Genomic DNA, 21,521 nt, shown 5'->3' on the forward strand with positions numbered 1-21,521 from the left:
CACTCTAGGTCGCTGTTTTTGTCATTCACATGTTTGCACACGCTCTAGGTCACTCACTGACCTGGTCCCTCTGTAGTTCATTCCTATTGGTCATTCACACTCTCTAGGTCAATCTTCTGCCATTCAGATGTTTGTACACACTCTAGGTCGCTCTTTTGGTCATTCACATGTTCGTACGCACTTTAGGTCATTGTTTTGGCCATTCACAAGTTTGCACACGCTCTAGGTCACTCACTGACCTGGTCCCTCTGTAGTTCATTCCTATTGGTCATTCACATGCTTGCTCACTCCCTAATCTAAGTCACTCTTTTGCTCACTGACGTGCTTGCAAAACACTCTAGATCACTTTCTTAGTCACTCACTGACCTAACCCTCTAGCTGTCTGGGCAGAGGTGGATTTAACGAGGGTTATTCAAATTTTGCCGTACTTCTCCCATTCTACTAATATTCTTGGCCAATCATTCCTCAAATCTGCTGCCCCGGGCTATAGCCCGCTAAGACCCCCCCCCCTGTAAATACGCCACTGACTTTAGTATTGTATTTTTACATACAAGTAAATCTGTGAATGAAAATTTTAAACGTGTTTTATACTAAGAATGCTATTTTTTTTTACATTTTAATTGAGTTTGAAACATGATTTCTAAAAATATATTCATCGTATCATTACGAAATTTTAAGACGATATTCTGCTGTATATTGTTGAGGTTATGAATCAAAAACTCTGTCTATCTATATATATGAAATTGATTTTCTGTCTGTGTGTCTGTGTGTGTGTGTGTATGTATGTTCTCTATATAAATCCACAATTTTAGATCGATCGTCACCAAATTTTGCATATATACCAAATGGGATCCGACTTGAACGATAGGCTACTTTTCGTCAGAGCAGGGCAAATGCCCCAAACGGGCAAAAAAAACTGTAGGGCAACAATGTTTTTTGGTCCTCAACAATCACTTTCCGAACGTTTACTTTGGTTACCGTGGTTCCCTAGCAATGCGTTTCAGACGTGTATATGCCTTTACAATTGTTTGTCATTTCTCTAATCCTGTTAGCATATGTATATATGTACAATAGTTTATGCCTTTATAATGGTTTGCCACATTTTCAATATACTCTCAGTAATGAGGCTTTTTGAATAGACGTCATAATCATCATCAGCATCACTTTGAGGGACAGGCAAAGGATGATCCTTATAGAAATCAGTGTTAAAATTGCCGATTTTACTGTAGAAATGCTGAAATTTTGTGGGGTTTTCTGACAAATAAATAATTTTAAAAATTGTATTGAATTCTCGATTTCTGAAACATTGAGTTCGCTTAGAGATATACGAAGCCCGGGAGATGAAATATTAAGTAATTAGCTGGACCTACTTTTGAGTTGGATATCCATGCAATGACATTGATTTCAACTTTTTATTTAAATCTTCTCAAGCATGAAAATTAATGTCTAGGTATTGTCTTTTAATATTGAACTGCATAAATTCATAGTTTAGGATGTTTTAAAATTAATTATGGGCCCGTAAAGTACATCTAAGAAATTCCACAGCTTCAATTAAGCATTTTTGAAAGCTGAAACAGGCAGACGGGTAACTTGAAGTTCAGGGGGGGGGGGAGGGGGATCGAAATACCTAGCGCCCCTTAAAAAAGAAAAACTATTCATTTCTACGTTTCTTTAAATCTAGATTTGTTTATTTCATGAAGTCGCGCAGCAAGTCGCCATATTGGTTAACTTAGACACGGTTTGCATGTCCCTCAAAGAAAGAGGGAGATATCACGTGATCCAAACAGCCTCATTGAAGAAAACCCGGGCAGCACCGGGTATTATAGCTAGTCGCATATATTTGCTTAATTATAATGCTATATAGACGATATGTAGAATGGAATTTCAAAAAATTCACACGAACATTTTACAGTGCCGTCTTAACGCATGGGGGCCCACCCGGGCACGGCCCGGGGGCCTCACAAAAATGACAATTGAAATTTTCGAGTATTTTCCAGGTAAGGGCCTCAGAAAATCCAATTGGTCCGGGGACCCCATGATGCTCTTAATACGGCCCTAGCACATTAACAAATTCGAGTGCAACTTTACGAGCGTATCATACGGTCCTTTTTTTTTTTTTTTTTTTTTTTTTAATTTTGGTTCATGACCTGCACCCATTATCAGCTGAACGTGCTGTGGAAATAACAAAGCATTCCATTCTTGGGAATTTTCGGGGGGGGGGGGCAATCATGTTTCGAACACGAATTCTGCTTAAAATTTGACATAAAAACGACTTTTTCCGCAGAAAAATAGCATAGCGAGTCCAAAATAATGTACGAAAGGCGGGGGGGGGGGGGTCCGGGTTTGATGACGGGGGTGGGGAGGAGTTTGAATGATGCTTACGTCATCAACCACCCTTTATAAAAATATGAAATATTTTCTTAAAAATGGCATCTTACTCGGTACGCCAAAAACGAGAAAAACATTTCTCTAGTTTGTGGGCACCTGAACTAATATTCTCCCCCTACGACCTTGATAAGTTCTCCATAGAGCCATTTCAGTGACCTCCAAATGTTCCTCGGATCTTTCAAGTGATCTGGAAATGTGCCCGGGCCACTTAGGTGTTCTAGAAATGTGTTGGCGGGCCACATAAATGAGCTAGAAATGTGCCACGCGTCGCTCAAATGGTCCGTAAATATGTGTCGGATCACTTAATTAATCTGGGAATGTGCCGCGGCAGGCCCGTCATTGGGGGGTCAGGGGGGTCAGGCTTTTGAAAATACACTAAAAATGGTATATATATATGCATACGTTGAGTACATGTTCTTTGCCGCCCCCCCGGAAAAAGTTGAAATGACGGCCCTGTGCCGCGGGTCAACTTGAGAGACGTAGAACTACACCGCGGGTCGCCTAAGCGCTGTAAAACTGTTGCCTGAAGAACAAGACAAGACCAAGACTATGTCCCTTGAGGGACAAAACTGTTGCCTGCCACTTGAGGGATCTCTAGTTGTTCCACGGACCTCTGGTTTGTAAATGTGCCGCGGCTCACTTGAGTGACCTAGAACTGCGCCGCTTTGATCTGTAAATATTCCGTGGGTTAATGAAGATGACCAGGAATGTGCTACGGGACACGGAAGTGATCTGGAAATGTGGCGCAGGACATTTGAGCGATCTGGAACTGCACTGCAGGTCACTTTTATCCGATCTGAAAATATGTTTTTTTTTTTTTTTTTACAAAAAAAAAAAGCCGCTGTGGTGGTCGAGTGGTTATAGTGACGGACTCGTGATGCGAGTATCCGGGTTCGAACCCCACAGTGGTGGTCGGCTGAAGTTGGTTTTCTGTGGTTCCCAACTTCAAGGCGCAAATGCGAGCCGATCTCCCCGTTAAAAAGTCTCGCCACAGAGAGCAACAGTCCTACAACGGTAAATCATTCAACCATAACACTTCACTCATAGTTAGTAAAACTGGGGGCAGATGACAGCACTACACATAACAAGCATTACACAGAAACAAACTTTACGTCAGGTTGCACTACACGTACACGCACATTCCCGCATGTACCGATTCGTTGGGGGGTTCCGCGGGGGGGGGGGGTGCATGTGTGGTGTAGCAGTAGTAGGTAGGGGCTCGGGGATCCATGATGTTCTAAAGTCAGCCACCTCGTTGGGCAATTTGCCTGTTGTGGCGTTGTATTTGTATTTGTATTTGTATTTGTATAAAATTAGATTTGAGATCATTGGCCGCATCAGAAGATTACGAGGGCCACCGGTCACATTTGTCCCGCGGGCCGTGGGTTGAGCATACACATGATCTACTCAAACAAGATTCCACCTTGCATCCCGGAAAAAACCTACAATCGCAAGAAAAGTTGACTAAATTCGTCAATTCTCTCTCAGGAAACGAAAAAAAAAAACGAAAACAAAAAAAACATTTCTCCGTCTTGGCGACATTGGCTGGAAACAGTCAGGTAAGGAACTCGCCAAGATTCCAATCGCGCGTCGCCCTCTCTCGCCGGACTCAACTTATTTTAGTAACAACACCGAGTCCGTCAGTCTGCGCGAAAGTTCGCATCCGCGCGCGCGCGTCCCTCTCGCGCTCCCGAGAGTTCGAAAAGGGGACTTGTGCTCTGTATAATATACAAAAGCTGAATAAAACACAAGGAAAAGTTTCTCCTCCAGACAAACAAAAAAAAAAAGGAAAGATGACAGTGACGCCGCGGCTTCCCGCGCCTCACGAGAAATTCATTCCAAATCGACGACGATCAATTAATTAATTAATTAATTAATTGATCGATTTACTCGGTAAATCCCTACCCATGTGATTGACAGATTTGATAATTCGTGAGAAATGAATCGCAAGTGAACGTATACATATCTCTCTTCAAATGTTCTATTTCTCCGCGTAAGAAGAAAGTTTTTCTCAAGTATTAAAGGTGAGATTATTTCAATTATATATCATTAACTTATTAAATAATAATTATTTATCTCGCAGGAAATAATTAACATTCAAATAATGGAAAGTTTTAGTGAATGAACTTGACGTAAGAAAGTGTGTTTTTGATGGTTTCTTGTGCAACAATGGGCTCGATTTGCGGTCTGATTATCGTTATTTAGACTGTAATTGATATAAATTTATATTAGTTTATATTTGAGGAGTTTAATTGTTGCGGATAACAATCATTGCTGTGGCGAAAAACGTGAAAATTGAATTGTTTTATTGCGATGGAGTAATTTTAATTTCGCGTCATGCGGGGTTTTCTGAAATGTTCCAAAAAACTTGAATCATTTCATTTATTTTGAATTTCAATTTCCCAAATCCATATGAATTTAGTTTGATACGATATCTAAAATTTTTATTATGTATTTCTTATTTTTTGACATTTGATAAACTTTCCGGGGTATTCAATTGAGGAAACTGAAGATACTATTTCGAGAGAAATTGGATTCTTGTCCAAAACTTGCGATTCAATTTTTTCCGTAAAAATTCCGATTTTCATTCGCTTTATTTCAAACATCAGGGGAAAAGAAATTTGTTCTCTTCAATTTGGATACACATTTCAACACTCGTAAACATTGACGTAAATTGATTCTCTTTTGACGTCGTAAACTTACTTACCGCGAACAACGGAAAATTTTCTTGGATTCTTTTTAAGATTAAAAATCATAAATTTTGATCGAAACGTCGAAAAATTTGGTTATAAATTGAAAAAAAAAATTGATAATATTAGCAAATAATAACAATATAGAAAAATATTTAAAAATTCTATATAATGTTATATTAAAACACTTAAAATGCGAATTATATATATTATAAATTAACTGGAAAATATACATTGCAAAGAGTATCAAATATTGCAAATACGTCAAAAAACCAATAAAATAACGATAATCAAATAAAATTTTTTTCCTGACACGGGGTACAACACAAATGGCGACAACATGATCATAGCACGGAGTCCCACACCGAGGGATTGATTACAGGAGTATACAAAAAACAGGCTAAATGTTGGACGCTGCCGTTCGGAATCGGCGATAAAATGTAGGTAACGGCCTATAATTAGCCCTCGCGTGCAGAAAATGATCAATGTTAAAATCAATCTTATTCGTTTCGTATAAAAAAGAAGAATTGAATTGATTACGGAAGAAACACCTATTCACCTACCGACTTGAATGCCTTTGAAACAAACGCGTCTTGAAAATGAATTACATTAATGTCTTTTAATATTAAATACGAGTATGTGTAACAGAAATAAATAATGTAGTAAATTGTTTTCTGTGTGTGGGGAATGTTTAAAATACTTATTAATTTCGAAATTGATATTTGTACTTTTGTAACATTATTTCAAGTGCCATGTCTCATCAACCAATGGCGCTTTCCGGATAGTATGACGTCATAGTTCGTTTACTTGAGGGACAAAATAACAATAACTACCTCGTATTCGATACTATATGAAAAAAATATATACAGATATTATTACAGTTAATATAAATATTGCAATAATTGCGAGTTTATGAGGGAAAAACTCGTGAATGAAACGATTTTTTTCGCTTTCTTTTTAGTGGTGGGTCGAAAAGAAAATGCTCTTATGAAAAATTATGATTTTAAAATTTGTTCTAGTGCATTCATAAGTACAGTCGTCCCTCGGTGCTCGCGGGGGTTACGTTCCGGTGCTCACCGCGAATGCGGAAAATCCGCGAATGACGTAAACCATAAACTTTGGCCTTTTATAGGCATCTGCTTCGGGGCCACTGGAGTAGAAGGGGCCGTCCAGTGATGTTTTCTGGAAGAGTATTATCAACATTAATGCCCGTTAGCTGTTATACCGGCCTGTTTGTTAGCCGGTAATCGTCCATTCCGGTAAATTTGTTGGAGTATAGTGACAGGGCTTCCTGTAGCAATTTTTTACATGTGGAGAATGTGCCGTTGCTGGGTCTAGCCTCCGAGATTCTGGATCAGAGCTATGTAGTAGCAGGTGTAGCTACAGCAACGGCTGGCCAAATTCCAAGTTCTTTTTCCTCGATGTACCTGATTGTAGATTCATCGATGACATTAATAACGGGGAACCGCGTCAGTGAAAGTAAACGATGTCAATATTTCGAATTTTTTTCCAAGTTCTTAACTTTCAGAGGAACATTTAAACAACAGTCTCCTAGAAACTACGGGAAAAACATTTGACGCGTACAATTTACATCGTGTTCTTAGCACTTGTGTGGAAGTGCTTTCCAGAAAACTGGGGAAAACACCACCGAATACAAAAACCTCGAATATGAAATCCGCGAATACCGAGAGCTGATTTCCTAAAACATGGTAGTAATCGGCAAGGGTTCCGTACAACCGTCCAGTAAGCATCAAGGGTTCCGTACAACAGTCTAGTAAGCATCAAGTGTGCTGTAGAACAGTCTCATAATCATCAAAGGTTCCGTAAAGTAGCCTTGTAATTATCAAGGGTTCCGCATAACAGTGCCGTAGAACGGTCTCGTAATCCATAAGGGTTCCGTAGAATTGTATTAATAAGATTATCCGCGTTTGAACAGGGAAATCAGATCCGTAGGCTAACTAGAACCCGACTCAGGTTTTACGGACGTGAATCAAGATTTCATTCATGTATGGCATGTATAATATACGGATATCAATTTAAATTATTGTGTGAAATGTTCAACAATTCATTATGAAATCGTTTCCCACAATTCGATTTTTCGTTATAAAAACGTGCGTGGGAAAATTTCCACATTGAAACTGATTCTTGATCATGCTACACTGCTCAAAACAGTTAGGGGAATATGCATGATTTATTTAAATTTATTAAAATTTAGTGTTTAAAATGCACAATTGAATAAAAACTGCATTTCCCCTAATTGTTTTGCGCAGTTTAAAATGTGGAACTTCGAATTAGGTTACCAGGTTTTCAACTCCGACGACTTTCATTAAAAGCTGTTGTATTTTTCATTGGTGCCATGTCTACCACAACGGTGGGGCTGAACAGGGCTCCAGTCCGGGGAGCTGGGACGATTCTCATCCGGTTTTTTTTTACACTATAAATTTAGTTTCGCGGGGCCTGCCAAAGATCCTAGCCTAGGGGCTCTGCTAGGATGTGGAGTGGGTGGGGGAGATCATGGTTGGTGTTGTTATACAAATAGCTATATTGGATTAAAAAAAAAATTTCTTTTTTGGGTTCCGTGGAACAGGCTTGTGATCTCATCAAGATTCCGTAGTACAGTGTCATAATCGTCAAGGATTCCCTAAAACGTTGTCGTAATCGGCAAGGGTTCCGTACAACAGTCTGGTAAGCATCAAGGGTGCTGTAGAACAGTCTCATAATCATCATCAAAGGTTCCGTAGAGTAGCCTTGTAATTATCAAGGGTTCCGTATGACAGTGCCATAGAACGGTCCCGTAATCACCAAGAGTTCCGTAGAATTGTCTCATTTTCACCAAGGATTTCGTTGAAAAGTTTTTAATCATTGAGGCCTCCGTAAAACTGTGTCGCACCTATCAAGAATTCCGTAAAACAGTACCGTAAGAACGGCCTCGTAATCACCAAAGGGTCCGTAGAACGGCCTCGTAATCACCAAAGGGTCCGTAGAACGGCCACGTTATCACCAAAGGGGCCGTAGAACGGCCACGTTATCACCAAGGGCAGGGCCATAACTAGGATTTTTGCCGCCCGGGGCAAGCATGACTTTGCCGCCCCCCACAACTTTATAATTCCATAATTTTACAACACGGTGTTCTTAGCTCCCACCTAAAACTGCCGCCCCCTAAATTTTGCCGCCCGAGGCAGTTGCTCCCCTTCCCTCCTCTAATTCCGGCCATGCCAAGGGGTCCGTAGAACGGTGTTGTGATCAAAGTTGATCCGTGGAAAACTCTCTCAATCATTAGGGGCTCCGTGAAACTGTGCCGTACTTATCAGGGGTTCCGTAGAACGGCTTCGTAATCAGCACGGAGTCCGTAGAGCGGTCATGTAATCACCAAGGGGGTCCATGGAAAAGTTTCTTGATCATTAGAGGCTCCGGAAAACCGAATCATTATCATCAAGAGCTCCGCAGAACTGTATCGTAATCATCAAGAGGGTTCTTTGCGAATTGTCATCTACGGGCATCTTTTTTCTCATCGAACTCGTTGGGCATTTTGCCTTGTTGTGGACTTATATTATCGTATTTGAATTAAAACGTTAAGAAACTCGCGATCTGTGGCACAGGCGATCTTTCTTGGTGCCAAGGGAATCCAGATGTTATCGGGACAATAGCAATGTTGCGGCACAGAATTTCGTTGATAATTTCTGGAAGATAAAGCCGGTTAAATTGAATAATTTTGTTTCAAAACGTCGGGATTACGTCCCAGACCCGAAACATATTGGTCAAAAAATGAAAAAAAAAAATCATAATTCATTGGTCTTGAATGCTTCAACGATCACTATATATCCTAAAAGTAGGACAAAAAATAGTTTATACCTGCCATAATGATAATAATAATACTTAAAAACTTTACCGTCGGAAACTTTTCCGGTAAAAGAAAAAAAAAACTTGCGGGGAAAAGAAACGAAACAATCATATCTATAAACTTTTGGCGTTTTTATTAGATATGAAAAGACCAAAAAATATATATATATATTTTGTTTAGTTTTCCGAACTTTTAGAGCTACAAAAGTTAGACCAAGCTTGAAATATGTTTGTGTCCACGAAGGCGTTCATTCCCGAAACTCTTTTTCCGGAAAGCGCAAAAAAAAAAAAAAAAAAAAAAACACACACAGGAAAACTTGTTTTATTCCTCTTTTTCTTCTTTTTTGTTTCCTTATTATGAAATGTTGCATCTCTTTCTTGTTTCTTATTTTGTTTCAATCTTGTTTCTAAACAGAAAGAAAAGAAGAGAAGAAAACCCCCACCTGCCACCATTTTGTTTTTTAAACAATATATAAAGATTAACCGAACATTTTCTTTTTAGTTCGTTGTTGTTTTCTGGAGAGTTGCAGGTGTTCCTCTCGGCAAGAGGGGTGGATGGTTTCGGAACCGTCATGTGTTATGGCCTTTCGATGAACGAGTCCATTTTTATTATATTTCTTTGTTTTCTGTTTCTCTCTGGCCATCAAAATGGTGATGATGATCTATCATTCACCCTTGGCAGGTAGAAGAACATTTATGAGTTCTTTTCTTTGGCATCATTCTTGTGTTTCCATCTTCCTCTCCGTTTTTTTTCCAGTTTCGCGTGTTTAGTTTCCATGATGCCGTGTTATTAGTGTTTATTCTTTTGGAGAAAGAATTTTTCTTTCTTTCTTTCTTCTGAGAGAGAGAGAGTGTTTTTTTTTTTTGTGACGTTACGCATTTCAACGCCAGGGGGAACGCGATACATACTTCTTAACGGTGTGGAAAATGTCCAACGATCTCTCAGCCCCGACCGTTTGTAACCGAAACTTTCAACGGTATCGTGATGATGATAAATATGTTCGTTAGAATGACGTAATGACAGGATTTGGCGTCGGTGCAGTTCCTGATAATTTCCTGGTTTAAATCGGTGGTTATAAATTCCTTATGCCCCCCCGGCTTTCCTTTTTGGGTCCTGGGATAGTCTGAGGGGTCCACAGGTGAAAATCATGCGGAAGGGTGGTTATGACGGGTGTCTGCGGGGGGCGGGGGGATGCCACAATAAAGCTTTCGAGTGAAATAAGGTTGAAAAAACAAATTGCGATTACTTTTCGGAAAATTTAGCGGATTCACCCGCAGAACCAAGGCCATCTTAACGGATGGGCAAATCCGGGTACAGGAGGGGGGGGGGGGCATGCGGAGATCTCGTACATACTATTATTTTCGAGTGTGAGTGAGTAAACCATGTAGGATGTTGTGTTTCCAGCTGAAATTACGGAACCCCAGAACATGTCCTTGCTCGGGATCCGATGATGATGAAATGGTCCCGCATGGAACCAGTCATTGAACTCTGTGGCCCAAAGTTTTACAAAAATGAACCGAATAATTTTCACACTGGTTTTTTATCCTTTCGTGACCCTTTTGGTGACCAAATTTGGGACCCCCTTTAATTGTTGCTTTTGCTACTAATTCCAACGGCCCTATGATTAAAATATTAAAATTGCACCGTCATCCAGCGTAGGTACGTCCTATGTTATAAATTATGTTGGTTTTAGATATTTTTCACTGCGCATTATAAAATATCCAAAAAAAAACAAACCTCCATTAAGAGTAGTATGAAACCTTTTATTTGATTACGGCCTGTTACCGTTTATCACACCATAAGTAAATGTCAACCGGGCGATCGCCAAAACGTTCTAGTATCCGCGACAGATTACCAAAACATTCTGTGACAGGTGACGAAAATATTGCGACAAATAGCCAAAACTTTGTGACAAATGACCGAAACATTCTCTGAGAGGATCAATACATTCTGCGACGGATTACCAAAACATTTTGTGGCTGATTACCAAAACACGCTAGTGGCCCGTGACAGATCAACGAAACATTCTGTGACAAATAACAAAATCTTGCGATAGATGACCAATACATTCTGCGACGAATGACCAATATATTTTGCGACAGATGACCAACACATTCTCCAACAGATTACCAAAACACTCTTGTGGTCGCGATAGACGACCGTAACATTCTGTGACAAGGCGCGAAAACATTTTGCGACAGATTACTAAAACATTCTAGTGTCCGGCAAGAAACTATCGGAACATTCTAGTTGATTAATATTCTAGTCCAGGGGTTCTCAAGCTGTGTGTCGCGTTCTATTGTCATGGGCGGAGATACGGGGAGGGGGGTGACGTGGGGAGGGCATTGCTCCCCAGCGTCAAAGGTGGAGTCGACTGATCTAATGTATATATGAATTGACATCATCATCATCGTGCCCCCCCCCCCCCCCGCAGACTTCCAAGTCAATCTCCGCCTATGCCTGTTGTGCCGCCAACTTTTGTCAGGAGCGCCGCGGAACGACGGCCCCGACGAAGGCTTTCCGAAGAGATGCTTTTTTTTAAACTGCTCTGGGGAGCCTCGGATAAGCGTTGATTAAAAGGGGCGCCACGGGTGAAGGGAAAATTTTGAGAACCCCTCCCCCTGTCCCAAGGGCGTAGCGGGGGGGGGGGGGGCCCCGAAATGTGAGAAAATGACCGAAAAAAGGGAAAAAGATGGCCAAATCCATTGTTCTGTCACTTTGGTCCCCCCCCCCCGAACGAAATTTCTGGCTACTCCCCTGCCCTGTCCTACTCTATTATTTGAGTGGCTTGCGACAAGTTTCTAAATCACTCAAATGGTCCGCAATCCCCCTCCCCCCCCCGAAAAAAAGAATGACCGTTCCTGGTTCACGGCCTACTCTTTCTCTTTCATACTCGGAATATCCCTGGAATATTCTTCGACTTCGGAGAAGAGTATCCACCACCAGGAGCCATACCTAAATTATTCGTGCCGCTTTTGATAGTAGTCCGAAACGAAACCTGCCAAATAACGTTATGGGAAGGAACTTGCACCCATTTTGTTGAGATTTTCCAGAAGTCGTCGCCACAGAACGAAAATTGATTACACACCGTCCACGATGGAACCAAGATTCTTGAGGAAAACAAAATGCAGCTGAGAAACCGCACAACAACCAGTTATTAATGAAGAATGGCCCTATTTAGAGAATGTTAAAAAAACAAAAAACAAACAAACCTAAAATTCAATTATGATACTTTGGCTCCGTTGGCGACACTTACAAACGCTACTGTCCAAGATAAATAGCCATAATTTAACATCCAAATGCACACATACTAAAAAAAATAAAATAAAATGAAAGAACAATCTTTTCTTTCCTCTCTCTATATTTTTTCTTATTTATTAGTTTCATCCTTTTTTGGTGGCAACGGTTCGTGAGTCAATTTTTTTTCACTTCTTTTTACGACCCATTATTATCTCTAGACTGGTGATGCGCTTTGCGGGAGCTTCTGCAAGTGGCTACTGTATCATCTTGGCATCCTCTGGGGTTGTAATTTCTTATGTTAGGTCTTTTGCCCCGGATGGAGAAGAGAATTGTGCGCTGGGAAGGATGGAAGGAAGGGGCCAAATAAAAGCAGTTCTATAATATAATGTTCTTTTCTTTGGTCCTACCTATCCCTCCTCAGCCTTGTTATATGGAGTCTTTCCCCCACAGCAGCAATAGCACGAGGTACCGTCGAATCGTTATTTATTCGAAGGGTGGGACTAGGTTCATTGTCAAGAACGTGGTTAACAAAAGGGGTACCTGCACCTCTCCTTCGGACTTCTTTTTTTTTTTTCTCTCTTCTGAACTATCTGATCTTTTGCTGCGATGCATTTGGGGTCCCAGAAATGATGAGCCCAGGGGTAAGAGAGAAAAAAAAAATGGCGAGGGGTATGAATGGGGAGACCCTTTGGAGCCTTCTTTACTATGGGTATTTATAGGCCCAACATGATATGCAAACACGCTTGATGGAAACAGGGGAATTCATGGCAAAACTGCAACTCAATTCTTTATTATGTGTTTTAGGATCATTTCATTTGTGTCTAGCGAGCTTTATTATTCGCGAGCACCTCGGAAAACTGAATAGTGCTCGATATTAGCTTGTGAGGTCTTGACTGACAGCCTGATTAAGCCTCTACGTTCACTAGCGGCTTCTGAGCGCGCTATTCGTGATTCCTCTGCGGCTGCCCAGAATAGTTTAGCAGATATTTTCACATTTATAAAAGAATCACTTCGAAGCAGAAATAGGCACACACGCACACACATATTAATATCATTGCTGCCAAGTCTCCCGATTTTCCGGGAGACTCCCGAATTTTCATCTCCCGGACTCCCGAAAAATTCTTTTATCTCCCGAATTCCGCCCGTGATTGTAGAAAATCCCTACATTTAGGGGAAAGAATTATTCCCCAAGAATTTACCCGAAAAAAAACTGCTGCTGCTTTATAAGAGTTGTGTAAATTGTCGCTATATTTCGTCAAATCATAAAAAAAAAAAAAAATCATTTTTTGGGGAGAAAACACAAAATTCGCCAATCAGCAAGCTTCAATTCGACCTTTCGAGACCCAAAATTGGCACGATCGCGTGTATCTGCTTTACAAAAAGGCCCGGTCCGGGCCCGACTGAGATTTTTTGGTTTGCGAGATTTGATTTTTGAGAGGTAATTTACCCAAGAACTTTTACCTAGTGGTTGGCCATGATTGCACGGTGTCACGGTTTTTGCAACGGGAAAACATACCTAAAGCTTCCCTTTTGCTAATGAAAAATCCCTAAAATCTTTTCAAATATCCCTTTTACATATTTATTTTTGTACTGAATTTGGATCCGCGCGAAAACCTCCCGAATTCTCATTCTCCAAAGTTGGCAGCTATGCAACGTTTCCTAATGGTGTGTTCTCTCAACGCCCTTCACAAACATTGGTGACGTCCCTAAGAGCCGTGACGTACACTTTGAGAAACACTGCTTTATGTGTAAGTTGCATTCCATAATTGACATTGAGCTGTTTTGGGTTTCAAGTTTCCCAAACTTTTTCTTTCATCTTCCCCCCCCCCCATCCCCTAAATCAAGCGTACATCTTAGATCCTATGCTACATCCCTAGCTTCTACCGCCCCTAAGACTATGGTATTACCACTAATGGGGGAAAAACTGGTCTAACTAACACTTTGAGCGGCGCAGCAGAAATTGCCAAACCCCCTTGAAAATGCCATATCTGTTGTAACGAGGCTTACTTCTGATTCTCAGTAGGTGCAAACTAAGGGGTGTAGGAAAGAGTGTTCCATTGAGAAATCAACTTTACAAAATATCTGGGCTCGTCAATGCTAAAGTAAGAGGCTTAGACCGAGCCGTGAGCACCATGGTTTACCGAATGGAACTAGAAACTACATCATAGGTGCTCAACATTTTGGAGAGTATGTGCCACTCCATTGGTTCGAAAACGTACTACCGGCCTCTTTGGTGATTTATAAATGTGTCGCGGGTCACTTAAGTGATACAGAAATGTGCCGTGGGTCTCTTAAGTGATACAGAAATGTGCCGCGGGTCGTTTCACGGATCTGGAATTGTGCTGCGGGACACTCGAGTGATCTGTACATAAACCGCTGGTAACTTCAGTGGCCTGGGGATACGTCGCGAGCCACTTTAGTGATCTGAAATGTGCAGCCGGCCGATTAATCGATCCGAGAATGTTCCGCGGGCCACTTAAACGACGTGGAACTGCAGTGCGGGTCTTTTTAGTCATCTGTAATTGTGCCGGTGGTAACTTAAGTGATCTGGAACAACGCGGCGGTTCACTTGAGGGTTCTAAAAATGTTCCGGCACCGTGCCGCATATCACCCAAGTGATCTGTAAATATACTGCGGGTCACTTAAGTGATAGTGAAAATTGCCGCTGGCTGCTTAAGTGCACTAGTTTACCGCATACCAACTCCAGTCATACATCGCCGTATGGCAATTTCCAACTAGTGGAGTTGGCTGGGAAATGAAGGCGTCATCTATCGGTGGTCGCCCCAGCTTAAGTGCACTGGACGTATGCCGTGGGCCCCCCTCGGAAGAGCTGCAAATATGCCGCTGGCCACTTAAGTGATGTGGAACTGAACCGCGGGTGACTTGAGTGACTTACAAATGCGCCGCTTAGTTCATTTTGACAAGACTGGGTTCGAGGTCGCGGGCAACACCAGACGAGTCCGAGGGCCGCATTTGATCCCGCTGGCCATGGGTTGAGCATGTGTGAACTAGATCTTCTCAGGCCAAGTAATTCCACCCATGTTGAAAAATAGTTATAAAGTCATTCCAGGGCTGTTATAGGGAATAAGACTCCATAAAAATCTACGGGGGGGGGGGGGGTGAGACCGTTTTATGACCGCCATCTTAATTTCCGAACGCGATGTTTCAGCGAGGAATCCAGAGCCGATATCAAAAAGATGTCCATATTGAAAATTGAGTACAAATTATACGAAAAGCACAAGAGCTGAAATTATTATACGAAAATTATGCATACTAATCATCATGGTCCATATACGCCCCCCCCCCACATTAAGCCAACTTCTGATCCTCGGGTCGTGAGCGTGCCAACTTATCATTAGGCTGGATCGGGAACGATTAAGTTGAACACTCAGAGAGCACAAAGGCTTTCCATCAATCCATGCCTCTCCAAGTCGGCAACGCTCCTCTCTTTTCATGTTACGTGCCAACGAAAACTCGCAGCATGCTTTTAATGGTTAAAAGTAAGTACGAGGTAACACACGCCCATTAGGATCACGGAATTTCAAGTTCGTTACTTCACTTGAAACATGTCACTTGGAATATTTTCGCGGTGCGGTCGTTTTTTTTTGGGGGGAAAACCACGTTTTTCGGAAATGATTTCAATCAAGCCTTTGAAACAAAAAAGAAAAATTGGCACCGCGGCGGCACCTGATCCGAGATCAGTCCCTGGTTGCGGTTCTAATTCAATAAGTTCAATAAGTAGAGCCCTGAAGCTTTGGCACTAAAAATGGTCCCGGCAGGCAAGCAAAAAGGCGCTATAAAAATGCCTAAAATAGGCACAATAAAAAAAAGGAATTTATAATTTACTAGGGGGCAAGGGGCTCTGCCTCCCCCGCCGTCTTTGGCGGCCAATCCCCCTTTTTTTCTTCACAACATATCTTGTGACACGTGAAAGCACCAGCTTACTGAAGAAGCGAATTTTGCAATAATAAAGCAACAAAAAAAAAAACAAATGCGATTCATCAAGTACCCCCAGAAAACTTCCCCCCATGGGGGTCCCCAAGACTCCAATTCGCTGAATTTCAGTGGAGACCCCAGACTGGATTTATCCCGGGCTACCCATGTGTTGCAAATTTTACAATGTTCAACTACAAGAAGCAATGAGATACATACAGGGGCTCCCGAATTGGAACCTGTCAATATTTCCATGGGGGCCCCCGACATGGAGTCATGTCGGACATCCCCCCCCCCCCGTGAGGGACCGCGAAAATTTTTCATTCTTATCAACTTTTTACAACGAATAAAATCCAGGGCCCCATATCCAGTAGCGGGGACCAAAATACGCAGATTTTTAGGGGGGGGGGGACCCAGACTGGATTTATCTCGGGCATCCGCTGTTGCAAATTCTACGATGTTAAACAACAGAAAAGAATGAGATTCATCCAGGGCCCCTCAAAATGAAATCTGTAAACATGGGGGGCCCCCCGACTTGGAAGCTTGTCGGTCATCCCCCGCTGCTAGTGCCATGAAAAATTTTCATTTGTATTCATTTTACCAACCAATAAAATCCAGGCCCGCCTCAATTCCCCGTGACCGAATTTGCAAATTTTATGGGTTTGCAAATTATATTACCACTTATGCGGGACTTACCACATACACGGGACCCAGTGCGCGGGACCCCCATAGCTACCTTATTCTGCTGTAAAAACATTTTTTTTTATATTACCACATATTATTATACCTTATTCTATTGTAAAAAAAAATATGTATTACCACTTATGCGGGACTTACCACAAGCACGGGACCCTGTGCGCGGGAGAGAGAGAGAGAGACCCCCCCCCCATAGCTACCTTATTCTGTTGTAAAAAAATATTTATTTTTATATTACCACACATGCGGGACTTACCACAAGCACGGGGCCCTGTACGCGGGACCCATAGCTACCTTATTCTACTGTAAATTTTTTTTTTCATATTACCTCATATGCGGAACTTACCACAAGCGCGGGACCCATAGCTACCTTATTCTATTGTAAAAAAAAATATTTTTTTTTATATTACCACTTATGCGGGACTTACCACATACACGGGACCCAGTGCGCGGGACCCCCATAGCTACCTTATTCTGCTGTAAAAACATTTTTTTTTATATTACCACATATTATTATACCTTATTCTATTGTAAAAAAAAATATGTATTACCACTTATGCGGGACTTACCACAAGCACGGGACCCTGTGCGCGGGAGAGAGAGAGAGAGACCCCCCCCCCATAGCTACCTTATTCTGTTGTAAAAAAATATTTATTTTTATATTACCACACATGCGGGACTTGCCACAAGCACGGGGCCCTGTACGCGGGACCCATAGCTACCTTATTCTACTGTAAATTTTTTTTTTCATATTACCTCATATGCGGAACTTACCACAAGCGCGGGACCCATAGCTACCTTATTCTATTGTAAAAAAAAATATTTTTTTTTATATTACCACATATGCGGGACTTACCACAAGCGCGGGACCCTGTAGGGAAGAGAGACCCTACCCTTACCAGAGCTCGTAGGGAAAATTATCTGTGGGGTCTTTTCTAACGTGGGCAGCATTCATTTGAAAGCAAATTTAATTGCATGTGGTAGCACTAAGTCTATCTCGCGGATCACTTATTCGCGTTTAAATGAGGCTGGAAGCAGTGCCGCGCGTCTTAAGGCATGGGCCCACCCAGGCACGGCCCAGGGGCCTCAAGAGGAAAAAAAGAACCTCACAAAAATGTGAATCTGGTTGAGATTTTCTGAAGAATTTGCCTGGTAGGGCCTCAGAAAAATCATTTGGCCCGGGGGGGGGGGCATGACACTCTTAAGACGGCCCTGGCTGGAAGGGGTGGGGCGGACGGGCTTTCTGATGGTAATTAGTAGGCCTACTGAGAGTTGGAAAATTTTAAAAAGAGCGATTCCGTTCTTCCCAATGTTCAAAATACCCAAGTTTTGCAAATTATAGCCTTTGTAATTGAATATGAACTCAAAACTGTTAAAATACGCACTTTGGCAGGAAAGTTAAAAAAAATCATTTTTACAAAAAAGTTTGAAAATAGGTAAAGAAAAGACGTTTATGGCATTTTTTGTCTGAATTTCCTTGCTCTATCGATAAGGCTCAAATCCAAGTCCAATTCTAATCTTCAGTCAAAATGAAACGACTCCAATATGACTCAGATCGAGTCACGTACGACTCCTATGAAACTCCAAAAGAGTCAAATACGACTCTGGTATCAAGCTAAATATGATTCCCAATAAAGCCGAATATGATTCCGATCACAAGTTACAGTGCATTATAACTGTATACTGCTTACTTAGTTGTTCGACTCCCAATTAACTTAAATATTCAGTTAATCAGAAACGAGTCCAGTGAAGCTCTGAACAAAATCAGTCATAGCAAATACCCGATCTAAATCTAATTTCAGGGATATCAGATCCGAAATTAAATTTAATGATTCCTATAAAGTCACTTTCGTCTCCAGAATGAAGAAAAACAAAGGTAGGTTAAACAAAGTTAGAAATAATTATCTCCAAAATGTCAAAAATCGCCAAACATGCCAAATATCAATTTCCAAATATGTCAAATATCAATTTCCAAATATGTCAAATATCAATTTCCAAATATGTCAAATATCAATTTCCAAATATGTCAAATATCAATTTCCAAATATGTCAAATATCAATTTCCAAATATGTCAAATATCAATTTCCAAATATGTCAAATATTATCAATCTCCAAATACGTCAAATATTATCAATCTACAAATACGTCAAATATCAATTTCCAAATATGTCAAATATCAATTTCCAAATATGTCAAATATCAATTTCCAAATATGTCAAATATCAATTTCCAAATATGTCAAATATCAATTTCCAAATATGTCAAATATCAATTTCCAAATACGTCAAATATTATCAATCTCCAAATACGTCAAATATTATCAATCTACAAATATGTCAAATATCAATTTCCAAATATGTCAAATATCAATTTCCAAATATGTCAAATATCAATTTCCAAATATGTCAAATATCAATTTCCAAATATGTCAAATATAAATTTCCAAATACGTCAAATATTATCAATCTCCAAATACGTCAAATATTATCAATCTACAAATATGTCAAATATCAATTTCCAAATATGTCAAATATCAATTTCCAAATATGTCAAATATCAATTTCCAAATATGTCAAATATCAATTTCCAAATATGTCAAATATCAATTTCCAAATATGTCAAATATCAATTTCCAAATATGTCAAATATTATCAATCTCCAAATACGTCAAATATTATCAATCTACAAATATGTCAAATATCAATTTCCAAATATGTCAAATATCAATTTCCAAATATGTCAAATATCAATTTCCAAATATGTCAAATATCAATTTCCAAATATGTCAAATATTATCAATCTCCAAATACGTCAAATATTATCAATCTACAAATACGTCAAATATCAATTTCCAAATATGTCAAATATCAATTTCCAAATATGTCAAATATCAATTTCCAAATACGTCAAATATTATCAATCTCCAAATACGTCAAATATTATCAATCTACAAATATGTCAAATATCAATTTCCAAATATGTCAAATATCAATTTCCAAATATGTCAAATATCAATTTCCAAATATGTCAAATATCAATTTCCAAATATGTCAAATATAAATTTCCAAATACGTCAAATATTATCAATCTCCAAATACGTCAAATATTATCAATCTACAAATATGTCAAATATCAATTTCCAAATATGTCAAATATCAATTTCCAAATATGTCAAATATCAATTTCCAAATATGTCAAATATCAATTTCCAAATATGTCAAATATCAATTTCCAAATATGTCAAATATCAATTTCCAAATATGTCAAATATCAATTTCCAAATATGTCAAATATAAATTTCCAAATACGTCAAATATTATCAATCTCCAAATACGTCAAATATTATCAATCTACAAATATGTCAAATATCAATTTCCAAATATGTCAAATATCAATTTCCAAATATGTCAAATATCAATTTCCAAATATGTCAAATATCAATTTCCAAATATGTCAAATATCAATTTCCAAATATGTCAAATATCAATTTCCAAATATGTCAAATATTATCAATCTCCAAATACGTCAAATATTATCAATCTACAAATACGTCAAATATCAATTTCCAAATATGTCAAATATCAATTTCCAAATATGTCAAATATCAATTTCCAAATATGTCAAATATCAATTTCCAAATATGTCAAATATCAATTTCCAAATATGTCAAATATCAATTTCCAAATACGTCAAATATTATCAATCTCCAAATACGTCAAATATTATCAATCTACAAATATGTCAAATATCAATTTCCAAATATGTCAAATATCAATTTCCAAATATGTCAAATATCAATTTCCAAATATGTCAAATATCAATTTCCAAATATGTCAAATATAAATTTCCAAATACGTCAAATATTATCAATCTCCAAATACGTCAAATATTATCAATCTACAAATATGTCAAATATCAATTTCCAAATATGTCAAATATCAATTTCCAAATATGTCAAATATCAATTTCCAAATATGTCAAATATCAATTTCCAAATATGTCAAATATCAATTTCCAAATATGTCAAATATCAATTTCCAAATATGTCAAATATTATCAATCTCCAAATACGTCAAATATTATCAATCTACAAATATGTCAAATATCAATTTCCAAATATGTCAAATATCAATTTCCAAATATGTCAAATATCAATTTCCAAATATGTCAAATATCAATTTCCAAATATGTCAAATATTATCAATCTCCAAATACGTCAAATATTATCAATCTACAAATACGTCAAATATCAATTTCCAAATATGTCAAATATCAATTTCCAAATATGTCAAATATCAATTTCCAAATACGTCAAATATTATCAATCTCCAAATACGTCAAATATTATCAATCTACAAATATGTCAAATATCAATTTCCAAATATGTCAAATATCAATTTCCAAATATGTCAAATATCAATTTCCAAATATGTCAAATATCAATTTCCAAATATGTCAAATATAAATTTCCAAATACGTCAAATATTATCAATCTCCAAATACGTCAAATATTATCAATCTACAAATATGTCAAATATCAATTTCCAAATATGTCAAATATCAATTTCCAAATATGTCAAATATCAATTTCCAAATATGTCAAATATCAATTTCCAAATATGTCAAATATCAATTTCCAAATATGTCAAATATCAATTTCCAAATATGTCAAATATCAATTTCCAAATATGTCAAATATAAATTTCCAAATACGTCAAATATTATCAATCTC

The 21,521-nt window shown here is 39.0% G+C and overlaps 1 protein-coding gene across 1 annotated transcript in view; it reads left to right on the top strand.

Annotated features, from left to right (window-relative positions):
• The first annotated feature begins 4,022 nt into the window (after positions 1 to 4,022).
• The window catches only part of LOC149068400 (uncharacterized), a 178,774-nt gene continuing 161,275 nt past the window's right edge, over positions 4,023 to 21,521 (top strand). Inside the window, exon 1 of the mRNA XM_089251608.1 lies at positions 4,023 to 4,412. The gene's annotated coding sequence lies outside the window, so the exon portion shown is untranslated. The remainder of the gene's footprint in view (positions 4,413 to 21,521) is intronic.

This window comes from Pholcus phalangioides, unplaced genomic scaffold (genome assembly GCF_987345545.1).
Source record: "Pholcus phalangioides strain wild (caught in Gottingen) unplaced genomic scaffold, Ppha-v1.0 ptg000027l_1, whole genome shotgun sequence".
Taxonomy (NCBI): domain Eukaryota; kingdom Metazoa; phylum Arthropoda; class Arachnida; order Araneae; family Pholcidae; genus Pholcus; species Pholcus phalangioides.